The 14,964-nt window shown below is 37.7% G+C and overlaps 1 protein-coding gene across 2 annotated transcripts in view; it reads right to left on the bottom strand.

Moving 5' to 3' along the window:
- SESN1 (sestrin 1) overlaps positions 1-14,964 on the bottom strand; it is an 84,315-nt gene that overhangs the window by 43,313 nt on the left and 26,038 nt on the right. The window lies entirely within an intron of this gene.

Below are 14,964 nucleotides of genomic sequence, written 5' to 3'. Positions count from 1 at the left end.
TATCAACTATACAAAGACAGGAAAGGGAAACAAGATGCTTGAACACTTGTTTGAATGACACACTCTGCTTGAAAAGAGTTAAGGTTATAAAGGATTATGGCATCATGAGGTCAACATGAAAAAAACCCAACAAAACCTTAACATGATTCATACACAGTAATTTAGCTTGCAAGACAAAGGAAGCAAACCTCTCTGTTCTACTCGGCAGGAATACCCCGTCGTTTTGGTCAATGCATATCAAAGATATGACCTGAATGCTATCCTCTGTATTCTCACCAACAAAAGTAATCAGATGCCTAGAAAAGATGACTGAGAAAGAAAGACTGGAAACAGGGACTAAAGCCAAAACACCACAAAGACATTTAACCTAAGGAGGAGGAGACTGAGAAAAGAAAGGAGATTCTGTAGAGTCTTGACTGCTGGTAGTCTTTAAAACAGGCAGATAAACTTCTCATGCACAGCCTAGATTTAATAATTGGTTCTTCCCTGGGGCATCTTGATAGATCTAACAGATCTCTTTGGGTCCTTCCCTACCTTCCCTATTCTGTGGTTCTATGAAAACACATTTTAATATAGCTAGCTATCCCACACATAAAGACAAAGAAAATAATCAACATGTACACATGGGAAAGTAATTTGTAAAGCACTGTCTCCAAAAAGAACATTGGGAACTGCAGATCAGGTTCCACTGTGCATTTATAGTGTGGTTCAGCTTCCCAGAAGGCTAATTTGACCTAAAATATATAAAAGTAGGAATATGAGGTAGAACAAACAACAACCTTTCCTGCATACACTTTGCTGATCGACTGTTTAAGAATGACGACTTTCCTGGTGTCAAAAATTATTTGGAAATACTGGAAGGATTCTTATGGCTTCTGTTTGACTTGATAAAGAAAAGGGGCCTCGTAGTACACAGCTTAAAAACCTCAGTCTAGGCAAATTATGAAAGTTGAGATATGACTTGATTTTTTGCATATATACATACACATACATATATATTTATATACATACACACCCTTAAGACTCATTAAGATGTCTGAAAAGGATGAAAACATTGAAAAAAAAATCAAGATTTTTCAGATTCATAAATAAACTCTCAGAAAACTATAATGAATGGAAATTGACATTACACAAATGTATCTTGCAGAGATACCATTTCCTAGCAGCAAGAACAATTAAACTCTGAAAGCTCTTACTACAGGAAATGGACACCACTCCTTCAATTTTTTAAGCAAGATTAGAGATCTTTCAGGAAGATATATTCAGCTTCTGGGAGAAGAACAAAACTCCATGACCTACACATACAAGAGATTGAATCAGATTATTGCAACTCTTTAACCTGGCCTAGCAGCCTAAACACTTCTTTCCCTCAGCTATTCTATTAGATGCTTCGTAGTCTATGCATTTTGCAGCAAAAGACAGCTAAAGGGACTGAATACAAAAGTGACCTGATGCAGAAATAGGCAGAAAGAATACTGTTTCTGGTACCTCAAAGGCAATAGCCATATAAAAATAATTCCTTAAATTCCACAAAGTAAGAAATGAGCTTTAAGACTTGGCAAGTAGAAAACTCAAAGGGCCGTAAGGAAAGGAAAGATGCAAGGAGAAAAATGAACATAGCAGGAGGAAGATGCCTGCTATCCATCAGGGAAGAAATGGTGAGTTGCCTCTTGAGAAGGCTCTGGGCATTAAATACGTGCAAAGAGAAATGAAACTCATCTGCTCCTGAACACTGGGAAGAAAAAAAGACATTCCACTTCCCCTAAAGGCTGCCTGACATGTTTCACGTTAATTGTACCTGAGGCTTTCTGTTGTCCCTCCATAGGCTCAGACTTGCCTAACAAAGCAGTTCCAAAGTCACTTTGCTTTCAGGGATGTCACAAAAAGCAAGCATGCATTTTGTTGTTATTGCTGTACTGATTAATCAATGTCTAAGCCTAGCCTGTATATAACATATAGACAATGTTTACATTTTAATTACTGTACAAGCTGTTCCAGAGCAATCTTTCCCTTTCCTATGGTAACAACCAGGAAAAAATTCTCCAATAATAGATGAGGTTTCCAAGTGTGGTTATTGTCATAATGATTTAACCTTCAGCCCATCCTAACAACTACTGCTAGAACAAATTCTCCCTTTGGCCAGCAATGCATCAAGTTGTACTCCAAAACACTGTCAAGGCTGCTACTGGATGCTCAGCAGAAGACTTCAGCAGTGTTAACTAATTCATGCTACCTATCTGCTAAAGAAAATTTAAGATTGCTACTACAGCTGGATCTTTTCTGTGACAGCAAAATAGCATATTTGACATGCTTATAACTTACAGCTCCCAGGCTTAAGGTCTCAATATTTTTGTCACACTGTTGTAACAAAAAGTCGGTAATAATGAAATTTTGTATATCAAAATAAATTATGAAGTGGTTGGAAAACAGGACTTCAGTTAAATATAACTAGTTTTTTAAATTACAACATTACTGTAGAAAGGATTCCTAAAAATCTAATAATGAGAAAGATTTATTATGCTGCAAACACATATATGACTCCAGAGTAGCCAAGACAAGGTATTTACTCATAATAGAACAGGGGGAACCTTAGGACTTTTTTGCTGTTTTGGTAGACATGTCAGAGTAAGTTAATACAGAATACACTCATACTCTATAGCCTTGAATAAATACATTGGTGACATTAGAAGAAATATATACTTAGATTAAATTACAGTTAGATTAGATGCACACTGGAGCTTGGACAGTAACACTCAGACAGGAGTCCTAAGGGATGATGACCTGGGGATTGGAAAGTTCCCAAACAGAAGAATGAAAGGATGTTATATTACAGGGTTATCAAGCTTTTGGAGACTGCTAAGAGATGCGGGGGAATGCAGGAGGGACACGTGAAGAAAAGCAGCCACAGACAAGGTTGCGTGTGGTACATGTTAGACAAGAAACCGGCTATGGAAAGATCTTTGTGAATCGGGGCTGAAGTGATGTGCAGGAAAATAACAGGAGATTCTGCATTTCTTCAGAGTGAAAATGTGATTTCATAATACCAGCTAGGCCTATGGTTTTCTTACATTAATCTCAGTAATAAAATAATTAGGATTTGGAATCTTATGTGTATCTACCATGTGTTTCTATAAGAGTGCTGCTGTATCTCCAGGCACCCATGGAACAGAGGGTGATATGGAAAGGTGCCCTTTAAAAAATAGTCCTAGAGCTGCTCGATCCTGAAGTCCCATTTCTGCCTGAATGAAATTTTGAGTTCATGGGACAGAAACATAAAACCTTGTTCTATGTGTGATATGGAACCAACAGAATGTGGAAGAGTTTAGATAGGTGAAGAAAAAAAAAAAATATATAAAAGCGATGTGCAGGGAAGAAGAAGAAATAACATGGCACACATTACAGACCTGAATAATGAAGAGAAGGAAAATGTCATCAGCAAGGCATACAAGAAAAGAACAAGCTGACTGTGTTAAAGCATTTCTGGAGCTGAGTCATCTAACAAACATGGGAAACATTCTGAGAGATAAAACACTCCACAAAGCATACGGAGACAAAGTGTTTGTTTAGGAGACGGGATTTTTAACAGTATTTTAAGGTAGGTTCTGCTCCTCTTTTCCATATTCTAGTTACTTTACAACCACTTAAACAACTGGCAATTTAATATTATGATCTTCTAAAGCTGCTAAGATTATTAAAACCTCTAAAATCCTGATTTTAAATGTTCATAACACTTGAATTCAACTTCAGATGTGTTATAAACAGCGCTTCCTATGCAGAAAAACAATGCAGTATCACTAAAGCAGAAGCCTGAGTGACAGTACAGCCGACATTAAAACGGAAACATCGCTTTCTGAAGTATTTTGGAGAATTGCTTTTAATGTAGATATTTAACATTAGCTCATGTTTACTGAGCTCCAAATAAATGTTGTAAACTTTTTTTAAGCTGAAAGTGAAATTTAAGATTCTTGCTAATTTATTACCCAAGGGATGCATTAGCGGCAATACCTCCTTACTGAGCTAGGACGCACCCACATTGCAGGAAAGTATGTCAGCCAAACAGGCCAACCAGGAGTTGTCTGCTTTGGTCAATACTTAATTTTCACATGGAAGCTAAGAACATACGCAACCTACCTAGGAAAAACAACTCTAAACTTTGCAAAACAGTCAGGCTATCCATATTTTTTACCCCAGTATCTGTACCAATGCCAACAGTGCATAGCTGTTTCCTAGCCGAACTACCTCAACCAGCCGATATAAAATTCCTGGGAGATCAAATACTCAGTCCTCCAGAATCCAGAGCAGGTTTGATTTTTCTTCTTAACAGCAAATTCATGTTGCGATGCTGTTATTCTGGGAAGCAGCCTAACATTTCCTATCTTTTTTCCTAATTCTGAATCCGTGGACAAAGAAGCAGTACTGATAGGCTTGTATTTTAATTGCTGGTAGAAAACTGTTCAGCCTACCATTTATCGATTCATAATGCTCTGACAGCCCTAGGAAAGCTTGTAACATATTTATATTTATGATTTTCATATGTAAATCATGTATTAAAATAGAGCTTAATTACAACTTAAATTCCCCCTCCTCTCCCCATGAAGAAGGGATACAGTACACAGCTTTCACTGTAAGATAAAGCTGATGAAAGTGATTAAAATAGAACTTGCTGTACAGTTGCTCAGAACCACACTCTTGTTTTCTGCAGTTTCAGCATTTCCAGAACTTGCAGGAAGGCATAGACTACAACAATGAAATAGAGCTCCACCAGAGATCTGAGACTATACGCCAATACAGGAACTTCCCTTTTTCAACTCTTGATAGTCCCTGATCCATAGAATATCCTACACCAAAAAGTTTAGATGAACGTCGGACACGGGAAAATGCTAAACTTGCCCTTGACTAAAATTTTAGTTTATATTCTCAGAATTTAATTGGACAGTGACTGTGGTGAGGATCCCATTTTCTATGTAACTGAAGAGAATGTCAGCGCTCAAGGGGACAGAATTTAGGTTGCATGAATGATTTCAAACACAAACAGCACCCTGCATAAACTCCCACTAAGCTTCAATCCTGGAAACTTTGGCACTGCGGCACAATGCTGTTGCTGGTGCCTGGGGGGGGTACAGGGAGAACTTTACTCACAAGTAAAAGTTTCTTTACACATCACAGGCTCTTAGAGTCTTGAAATTCTAGTGAACAGCAACATTTATACCCATGTTCCAACTCTAATGGTTTTCCCCCATTTCAGCTCCAGGGGAAATGAAAATCTACCATGACGACACAACTAGACTGCAGATTTGTGGACAGAGCCCAGTCTTACCCTCTTAACACCTCCACCCTCACAACTGATCTGAGAGCTCCCTCCTATTCCTAGGCAATGCCCGCAACTGCTGCAAAGTTTTGAGAGACATGTAACTGCACAAAGGGAAATCCTTCTTTTTAATACTTACACCCCTGACAAATCTGAGTGCTAGTCATGGAAAAAAGAAAAGGCCTCTTGTGTAGTTCAGCTGCTCCTGCCAAATATCAAAAGATCTGCTGCAAAAAATGGACAGACTTTCTCAAAGAAAAGGTCATAACAATCCTTTCCAAAGAAAAGTTAGGGCATATCTATGCAGGTTTGCACATAATATTGCCTCAGTAATAGAAAGCAATACTAATTTAGAAATAAATAGGGGTATAGCTATAAAGCTCCCAAAGGAAGACATAGTAATGACAAAACAAAAGTAATTCTATTGCTACAGTTTATAGCTGTGGATAAAATAGAGAATTTGTAGTGTGGAAATTTTAGACTGATGGAAACATTTCTTAGCATTAGCATTACAAAATAGTAAAAAGAAAAGCTCTAGAAGGTGCAAAAATCCCCAAACTTATCTTGATGCATGGCGATTTCCATGTTCTATTTGATCTATAAGCCAGCTAACCAACCCAAATTACTGAATCATGCACTTCTTCCTCCCAAATCAAACCACATTCAGTGTTTTCTCCAGCTCTGATTTAGTGACCTCAAACATTAGATTAGTCACTTTTAATATATCTTTTTGTTTCAAGTCTTTCTTTACCCTTAAGTACATTTACTTTGGGGTATTTCATTCTTTTCCTTCAGTTTTTCAATACAGAGAGGTTACAGCCACCTGCCTGCATAAGTAAAGACAGGGAAGAGGGGGTTTAAGCTACACTATCTGGAGCTTTTACAGTAACTGAACAAACTGTTTACATATTTTTGCCTTAGTTTCCACTTGAAGCAGAATGGCATAACTCAGTCCAATCCCTCTGTGTAGGAGGCAATTATTTATCAGCTTCCTTTTAGCAAAGATTTTTTTCACCTCTTATTTTAAGGCACTGAGGGTACCAAGGTGTTTCCTGCTGAGCCATTTATCACAGCAGGCTTATGATTTATTTTAACAAGAAACACAAGATAAAAAGGATATCACAGAAAGAGTAATGCCCCACAGTACAGGGAATATAATTCTAATAGCCACCAAGACAGGGTTCCAACTCTGAATATTCTCCTACCAAAGCAAATGCTGTTAAGGTTGTTTAGCCACAGCATTGTACAGACTGCTGGTATATTCAGGAATTACTGCCCCCTCCCCATTCCCCCCAATTAGACTGTTCACAGTATTATGAACAAGTTACATCTAACCCCACAGAGATAACTGACAGTTTTATATATATACACATATACACACACATATATATGCACAAGCGTACAAACAGTCCACATCATGTTACTAAAAATCTGGATTTCTTCTGTCAGGTCTCACCTTATAACAGGTATGTACATGCTGTTCCAAAAACTAGCCTGAAGAAATTAGCTCCTATACGGCTTGCACCTCAATTTCTAGATTAAGATTCTTCATTATAAGAAACAGTTAGCACCAGCTGGTGAAGCTAATACTTTGGTTGAGCTTTGAAATTGGTACTAAGTTCACATTAACTTTGAAGCCACTACAGATTTGATAAAATCTATTTCTTTATTTAGTTTTTAGTTGCTGACACAACAGATATATTCCTACTTCCTCCAGGAGACATGTAATTAAATTCCAGAATTCATTAAATGTTTGTGCTCTGCCTATTCCCTGGGCTGCATGACGAAAGATCCTGGACAAGTGAGTATAATTGAAGCTAAACATTTCCCTTATTCAAGGATAAAATTTTGGCCTCTATCTTCTAAAAGAAAACCAAACTTTTTTTTTTTTTAAAACTTCACCTTTTCCTTGAAGATTTTGAAGAAGAAACTTACACACAAGAGAACTTTGCACTTTTTTTCCCCTCTTAAATTTATCTTTATTATTTGTAAACTACTGCATCCTCTCAGCATAAGGAATTAATCAGTTCTTCTCTGAGCTACCCAACCAATCCACTTTCCATTTTCCCAGCCAAACATCTGTACTTGCCCTCCCCCCTCTGCTGTTCTTGTTTAGTTTACCATCTCAATTGCTGTAACTTCCTTTTCAGTTACACTAGACAATAGATTGGTGCTTTCCTGAATGAGGATGCCTTCCGTCTTTTCTATCACTCCATTTTCTCCCCTTCACTAAACTGAGGTGGTAAGATGAAACACAACAAGCAGAGGCTCCTCTCCTCCGCTTAAAAAGAGAAATCTCTTTTGTTTAATTCTGGGTAACTCATACATGCTAGTTTTTCCAAGATTAAAATTAAGATATTAAAAAAATAAGACGACAAATGCAAAGACAAGCCAAGACCAAGGACTCCAAATATATATTTATGTGTGTGTGTGTGTATATATATATATATAAACGCAAACCAAAAAAACCCGCTACACTTGCTCTAAAGCAGACTAGGGAGAAGGCCATTTAGAAGCAACATGAACACATTCCTACAAACCACTGTAACCATTGTTAAACATTTACTTGGTTTTGCCTGTGTGCAGTGTTACCCAATTGGCCATTTCCATTTTATTTAATAAAGCAAATGTGATGAGATGCTACAGTACCCAATGTTCTCAATTCATGAAACATTTTAGTCACGTGTATTACCCAGGTTATAAAAACCTGTAAATGTAAGAATCTTAAATGAAAAAATCTGTAGTATGTGAATCCTACAGGCTGAAGAACCAGAAAGCAGTAAGTAAAACCTACAACTTATTTCTCTAAGTCTCACTGTTTCAGGGAGCCAAGAATGGACTAATGGATCAGACTGAGGAACAGAACTTTCCCTACAGCAGACTCAACAGCTTCAAAAATAAACCACTCTACCATTTTATCATATTGATCTACATTAAAAATGTAAGACTTAAATGAATTTTCTTAGACTACAGTAAAACAAATTTATATAATTCCTGGTTTCCTTGCATCTAATGGACATGGCCAAGATCTGAAGTGTGTTTCTTGGGAATTTTTTATTATTATTTGAATGGTGTGTATGCAAATGGAACTGTAAAACTCATACCAATGGTTAATTCCAGACTGACCTGACTCAAACAAGGATGTTAAACCATTTCTCCACAGACTTTCAGTTCTGCTTTGTGTAGGATCCTCTTTTGCTATTACCAGCACATCAGTGCCTTACAGCAGTATGCAAAGTGTCATGAAATTTAACTACTAGCAGTCCATATTCCTCTCTAACCCTTTTCCCAGGAAGAGGACTGTATGTGTAATATTTTCTTCATATAACTTTTTTTTTTTAATTAGAAGCAGCAAGCTTGATGTGTTCTTTTTTGCACTTACAGGGGAAAAAGAACAGGTGGAAATGTCCTTGAACATACTTGTTATTTAATTCATAATCTAGAAACAATCACCTGCAAAATGAATAACTCTATGCTTCCAAAGTCTCCCCTATGCCTCAGGAATATAGTTTTCAATCAGTCTTGGGTTTTGAGCCTTTTGCAAACCTAAGGACTCCTTTTACAATGCTAAAAAATACCTGGTGCATCTTCTAAGCATTGGAAATAACTGGCGATCTGACAAAATCCAGGACTGCTCTACAAATCAAAGAAAAAAACAACGAAGTTTAGTTGTTAAAGAGAGACAGATGTTACACTGTTTAGGTCAAATGTGAGGTGACAGCCTCCCTGAGAAAACCAAAACCACACTAAGCTCTTTCCTATCAGCATCTCTAGATACCCATCACCCACAGTTACTAAAACTAACCTCTTCCTTTACCAATTCTTCCAAGAATCGTAAAATATTATTTTAGTAACACATTCACCTCTGAAGATGAAAACTGGTCCAGGCTTTTTGATGTTGAGAACAGAAACCAAATCTCTTAGCAGTTCAATTTCTTAAAATCTTAGCAAAAGTAAACAAAACCAAAAAATTTAAACACAGCCTTCCACTTCTAGCTTTAAAAATGGCATCATTTCTCTGATATCAAAGTCAGGAATTTGAACTGGCTGGAGTTTTGTGGGGCAATATTTCATTTGAGTCAAATTTAGGGCAATAACAGCATCTTCAAACAGTAAAACCACAACTGTGCAGAGATAAGTCAACAAACTCTCCAACAAGCACTACTCTTTTCTAGTGCAAGATAAGATCCACTAAATGAAATAAGTTTCAAACTAAAGCGTTATCTATCAATATTTTCTTGCCCCGGTCCTTTTGCATATACCTTGTCACTACAGCAGCTACTGCAGCAAACGTGAACATCCAGTATTTAATCAAGTATACAAGACTGATCTGCTTTCTCCATGAGAAAGAGTACGGAAGTCTTAAATCTCAGTAAGATTTTAAGTTAAGCTACATAGGAGAATTAAGGCTTTAATAGTGCTGGTTGCTTTTACTGAGAGGTAATACACAGCATGTGAGGCACATGAGCTGGAAAGTCCTCCCTGGGCTGTGGATACAGGCGAGTTCATGGCTGTTCACCGAGTCCGTTTGCAAAAAGGACACAGTCTTTCATTCATGCCAGAAGCATCAGCTCCTTAAAGTATAATTTTGAGATTTTGGTTGCACTTCTCCCCTCCACTTTTTATTTATATCCCTCCCCACCTGAGGACCCAAAACATTGGAGAAAATGGTTCTGCTGAACAGTCACAGCTACACAGGTATCCCAGCAACACTGAGGTTTGCTTTTTGTTCCCCACTTCTCATTTCATATATGTAAGCAGAGCACTGAGAAAAAGCTTTTGGCCACTAACAACCCGCCTTGGGACACTTCAACAAGGTAAATCCTGTTAACAGATGCTTTAGTCAGTGTACCCTCATTTATATTTTTGACCCTTGCCCTTTTTTCTTCTATTTGCAAGTGCAATCCTCCCCCTTCCCCAGCAGTGTGGCTCGCTACAGTTTTTCTGTGTTTTTGAGGGAAGGCTACTTCTATGTTTGGGACAATAGCACAGTCATCCCTTGGTTAGTGCTAACGAGAACAGCAACCAATACCAAAGGCCCAGAGAACAGCATAACGTAGAAGTTTCACAGCCCACTTGCCTTGCTAATGCCCTCCCTGCTTGCCTTCAGCAATCTGCCACTCAGACTGAGCCAGAAATGGGGCAGTACGTTTAACACCCTTCCAAAAACCTCTCCCAATTCATTATCTAGTTGTCTGAACCAGTATAAGCTACTGGCAGCCATGCTAGCCTACAGAAATAGTTTCAAAGCTTCTGTGCCTTATTTACAAAAAAAAAACCAAAACAAAAAAACCTATCTCATTTTCCTTGCAACCTACCACCCAACAATGACATTGAAAGCTCTTTATTCTTTCATATGAGAAGGAAACAGAAATACTGTTCCCATTCTCTACACTACTGATTTTAATACTGTGCCATACCACTCCTTCACAATTCTATTCCAACCTGATTCTCAGTCTGTTTAGTTTAGATATTTTTCCATCCTTCTGGTCATCCTTGCCCCACTTCTCCATGCGCTCTTCTTGTTATTCTATACTTGTTTTTTTTTTAAACTAGAATACACCTTGGATTGTGACTTTTATTTCATTCTTTGTCTGCTATTTGACCAAGAATGGAACAGACGGATCTATTGTCATTTCACTGTTTTCTGAGTAGTAAACACAAAGCACAGCCCACCACAGTATGTAAAACAAGAACTTGTTTCCCCTTACATGCATGCCTTGCACTGGTCAGTACGAACGCCATCTGCTATCCAATCACACTTTCTGAAGCTCTCTGCTACCAGCTTCCAGTTTTACTAACCAACTTAGCAAATATTTTAGGAAGTTAATAGAGTGTCACTTAAGATAACAAAATAAGAACTCTCAGAATTTCCACACTAGCTTTTTTCCCCCTGGAAAAAGGGAAGAGATGCATCCTTTGTTCTGCAAAAGTGGCTGAACAGCAGCAAAATTTATGTAAAGGGGAGAGCGTTGTGCTAAGGTCTGCACTGTTCAACATTTTCATGCACAATTTAGAAGACAGCTATAGCTACCTTTCAAATTTAGATCTTAAAGACTAGATTCATACTTTAGGCTTACTAAGTCTCAGGTTATGCAAACAAAATGCTGGTAAACCAAGGAAGCCCTAAATTGTTACATCAGTCCTAAAGCATAGATATAAAGCATTCTTCTCAGGACTTCTTACAGCTTACAAAAGAAAACTAGGGGTGGGGGAAGCAGCCAGAGAAGCCCCTTTCTTTAAGCAGGTCTTCAGGAATCTCTGCATCAGTGAACAAGCCTCCCTCCTTCACACAGCTATCCTTAATTACACTAACTTAAAAATATTCCAGTCACCAGTTATTAAAGTAAGCATAAAAGAAATGAGGTTGCTACCTCTCCCATTCCTATCCAACATGAAAAAGGTTTTCTTTATGGCAAAAGTCGCTTCTGCTGTATAGCTTATAACTAACAACAACAACAAAAAATTAGAAATCAACAATACCATTCCCGTTCCACTCCTCTATTTGCAGCTTTTGAATTACATATTTATTTATTTTTTAAGCTTCTGAGGAAGGCTTTTCTTAGCCACTTTTCTGGGTTAAGAACTTAAACAAAATAGACTTGTGCATCAGAGAATTTAAAATGTCTTTTGCTGCTAATTCCTCCATAAGTGCAGGTGTTATTTCCTCATCACTTCACTCCAAAGAGCAAGGAATTTTAATGGGATAATGTGAAAGCTTATAAAACCATCACTGAGGGTGCAAAGATTTAAGAATGGAATGTTTAATATTGGTTAAGCAACAACAATAATGTAGCAAGGCTAGTCTTTTGAAAATCTTGAAATGTTAAGTCTATATAGATAAGGAAAATATAGGTGCTTATTCAAACGCTGATTGGCAATTTAAGTATTACCAACTACTGGCTTTATCCATATTTAAATATAACAGAAGCAAAAACAATTATTCGGGGGGGGGGGGGGGGAGCTGAACTTGGGTTTAAAGAGCTTTCTGGTAGTCAGCTTCTCTTGCCTTTAATCTTCCCTCTGATCCATTTCCGTTCTCATTTTCCTATGTAGCTTTGCCTCTTCTTCCCGAAGGCAATAAACCCTATAGTCAATATTCCTGTATTTAGTGCTTGTCCAAACCGTTGTTACTGGATAAAAACCACAAGTTCCTGCTTCACAAACTAGCTTTTCACAGCCTTCTGGTTCTGTATGCATCTCATCTGAACCACAACAAAAGTCACATGTATTTTCCATATAATCTTCTTCCCTTGAAAAAATTTTTTTTTTTGAGAGGAAGTAGGTTAATGAGTTCTGATGTATTCAGTTATGCCAGATACTTACTCAGCTGGAACATTCACTGCAGCTGATCAAATCTCTCATTCAGTTATGGTCTGATATTATTTTACATAGGACTTCACAACGTTTTAAGTCCTTAACTTTCAAAAAAAAAAAAATCCAAGAAAATTCCAGATCTATTTAAATTGAGTTAAATGAAAAAAAGAAGCCATAGCTCACTAAACACGATCAGGAATAGTAACTTGATATTTACAAAACCAACAAAAGACATTATTGCAAGTGCAAACAAAATTTTACAGAGCAGACATAAAAACAGCTTTGAAAGAATAACTGCTTTCAATATAAGCTGAAGTCAGTATATTATAAAACCTGAAAAACAACTTTCAGCTCTAGTTAAGATGCAAGAAAGTTCTTCAATATCATATATACCCACCCAGAAAAATGCAAACAACAGATCTAGACAACTGACACAAGCCTCATTGTACTCAGGAGAGGAAAAAAAGAAAAAACCCAACCCCCAAACCAAAAAAACCCCTTAATTCATTCCACTCATTCAGCTCAAGTATTACAGCTGTTCCAAAAAGGTTAACTGTGTTTGCTCAAGTTTATTTGGATATTAAATGCAAGATGAAAGATCTCTAGATGAAATGTAAAAGATTGTATCTTATTTTTCGGAAATAAACAGATTCCAGAGGTGTGTTCCTGCCTGGCCAATCCCGAGGCTGTCGTGCAGCTCTGCCACCTCTGCAAGCCCAATCGCAACTCCGAAGGGAAACTCGGTTTGCTGTTGGTCTCGGCAATGCTGATGATGAATGGCTGCTTCAGGGGAAGAGATCAAGCTGTGTGGTAAATCTTCCTATTTGTTCCATCTGCTTTTCTATTTTAAACAGCTGCAGTGATCAGCCTGGCACCCTACATTAAGTACATGTGAATTTCATAAGAGAAAACATTTATATAAGTGAAAACATAGCTTAGATTTGTCCTCCCATTCTCAAACTGAACACTGGAACTTCTGCAAGCAGCTGCAGAAATTTACTATTATTTTGTATCTACCTTCCAGAAAAGGTATGGCATAATATAGCTTGATTTTACAGCTTTTAGAAGGGCAGCTTGGCAGTCATAGCAGATTTCAAGATTATGGCATTCTCCACCTTTATTTCTCCTGCTAGCCCCACTTTGCAATATGACTTGTAAAGTGGCAGGAAAAGTAATAGCAAGCAGAGTATGTTCATTAGAATATGCCCTTCAAATACACAAAGGCCTAACATATAAGCCTTACTTATCTTGCAACTGTGCTGAGGTTGTGCTAGCATAAGGTATGCCAATCAAGCCGGGCTCCAAAGGTCACCATTTTAAAGGAATGCTTTACAGTAAAGCCCATTAGCGATTTCTAAGCTGAAGGGACTAGGAGACATACCCAGACAAGCAGTTGGTTTGGTTTGGTTTTCAAACACCATTCCTGACTTAAGTTAAGCCCAAGCTTTCTGGCCAGATCCCAGTTTGGCCGAATCCTGCTTTCCCCTTGTACTTTCAGTATGTTGTTCTTTGTATCCTGACATACTGTGCAGCACTGCTGTGTTCTGCTAAACAGAACTTCTCAAAGCTAGCTGCGTTTCAATGGCCAGCAAAAAAAGCTGTCTTCATGATAATATCTACCCTACCTCCAAATTAAAATGTTTTAGGATTCTAAGGAAGGAAAATGCAAGCACGTGTAGATGCAAAGACTGTAAAACAGTTATTTTCACCTCCTTCTATTACTCATGCTCTATTTCTCTACCCCAACTTAAATTCAGTTTCTTTGAAAGTTTGAACATGTTTAGCTACTCCTGAGTTAAAGCAAATTAAAAGTGAAATGGCAAGTAGCAGCACTGTTGGTTGCCTGTTCACAGTATCAAAAGAAATTATTACATCTCTTAGGTGAGAATTTCCACCATATACCATCTATATATAATTTTCTTCATATTAATATGTTATGCTATAGGAGTTTTCTGAAGTGCAGTAGTGTATAAAAGTTAACTGGAAGTATTGCAACTTCAACTAAACATCTCCCTCTAACTTTATCCTAGCAGCTTTTCACATTACTTAAAATTACTGTAAAGTTCCATGAATGTTATTTCCATTTTACAGATAAGCAAACTGAAATGGGGCTATAACTCATCCAAGATCACACAGCAAATCAGAGTGGCAAGGCCAGGAACAGAACTCATTGGTAGTTCCAGGCCAGTCCCAGAACTGTTATGCTCGTTTCAATATTACTAAAGGAGCAGAAGGTACATTTTGGGGAGAAATGCCAGATGAAGATTTCTTAGTAAGGAGTCTTGAGACATCAGAGAGAAAACACACGTGCCAAGTCCTTGAGAGATCAAAGTCTGGAT

This window comes from Harpia harpyja, chromosome 3, assembly GCF_026419915.1.
Source record: "Harpia harpyja isolate bHarHar1 chromosome 3, bHarHar1 primary haplotype, whole genome shotgun sequence".
Classification (NCBI taxonomy): domain Eukaryota; kingdom Metazoa; phylum Chordata; class Aves; order Accipitriformes; family Accipitridae; genus Harpia; species Harpia harpyja.
The sequence above is the reverse complement of the archived record's forward strand: the minus strand, read 5'-3'. Positions and strand labels throughout refer to the sequence as shown.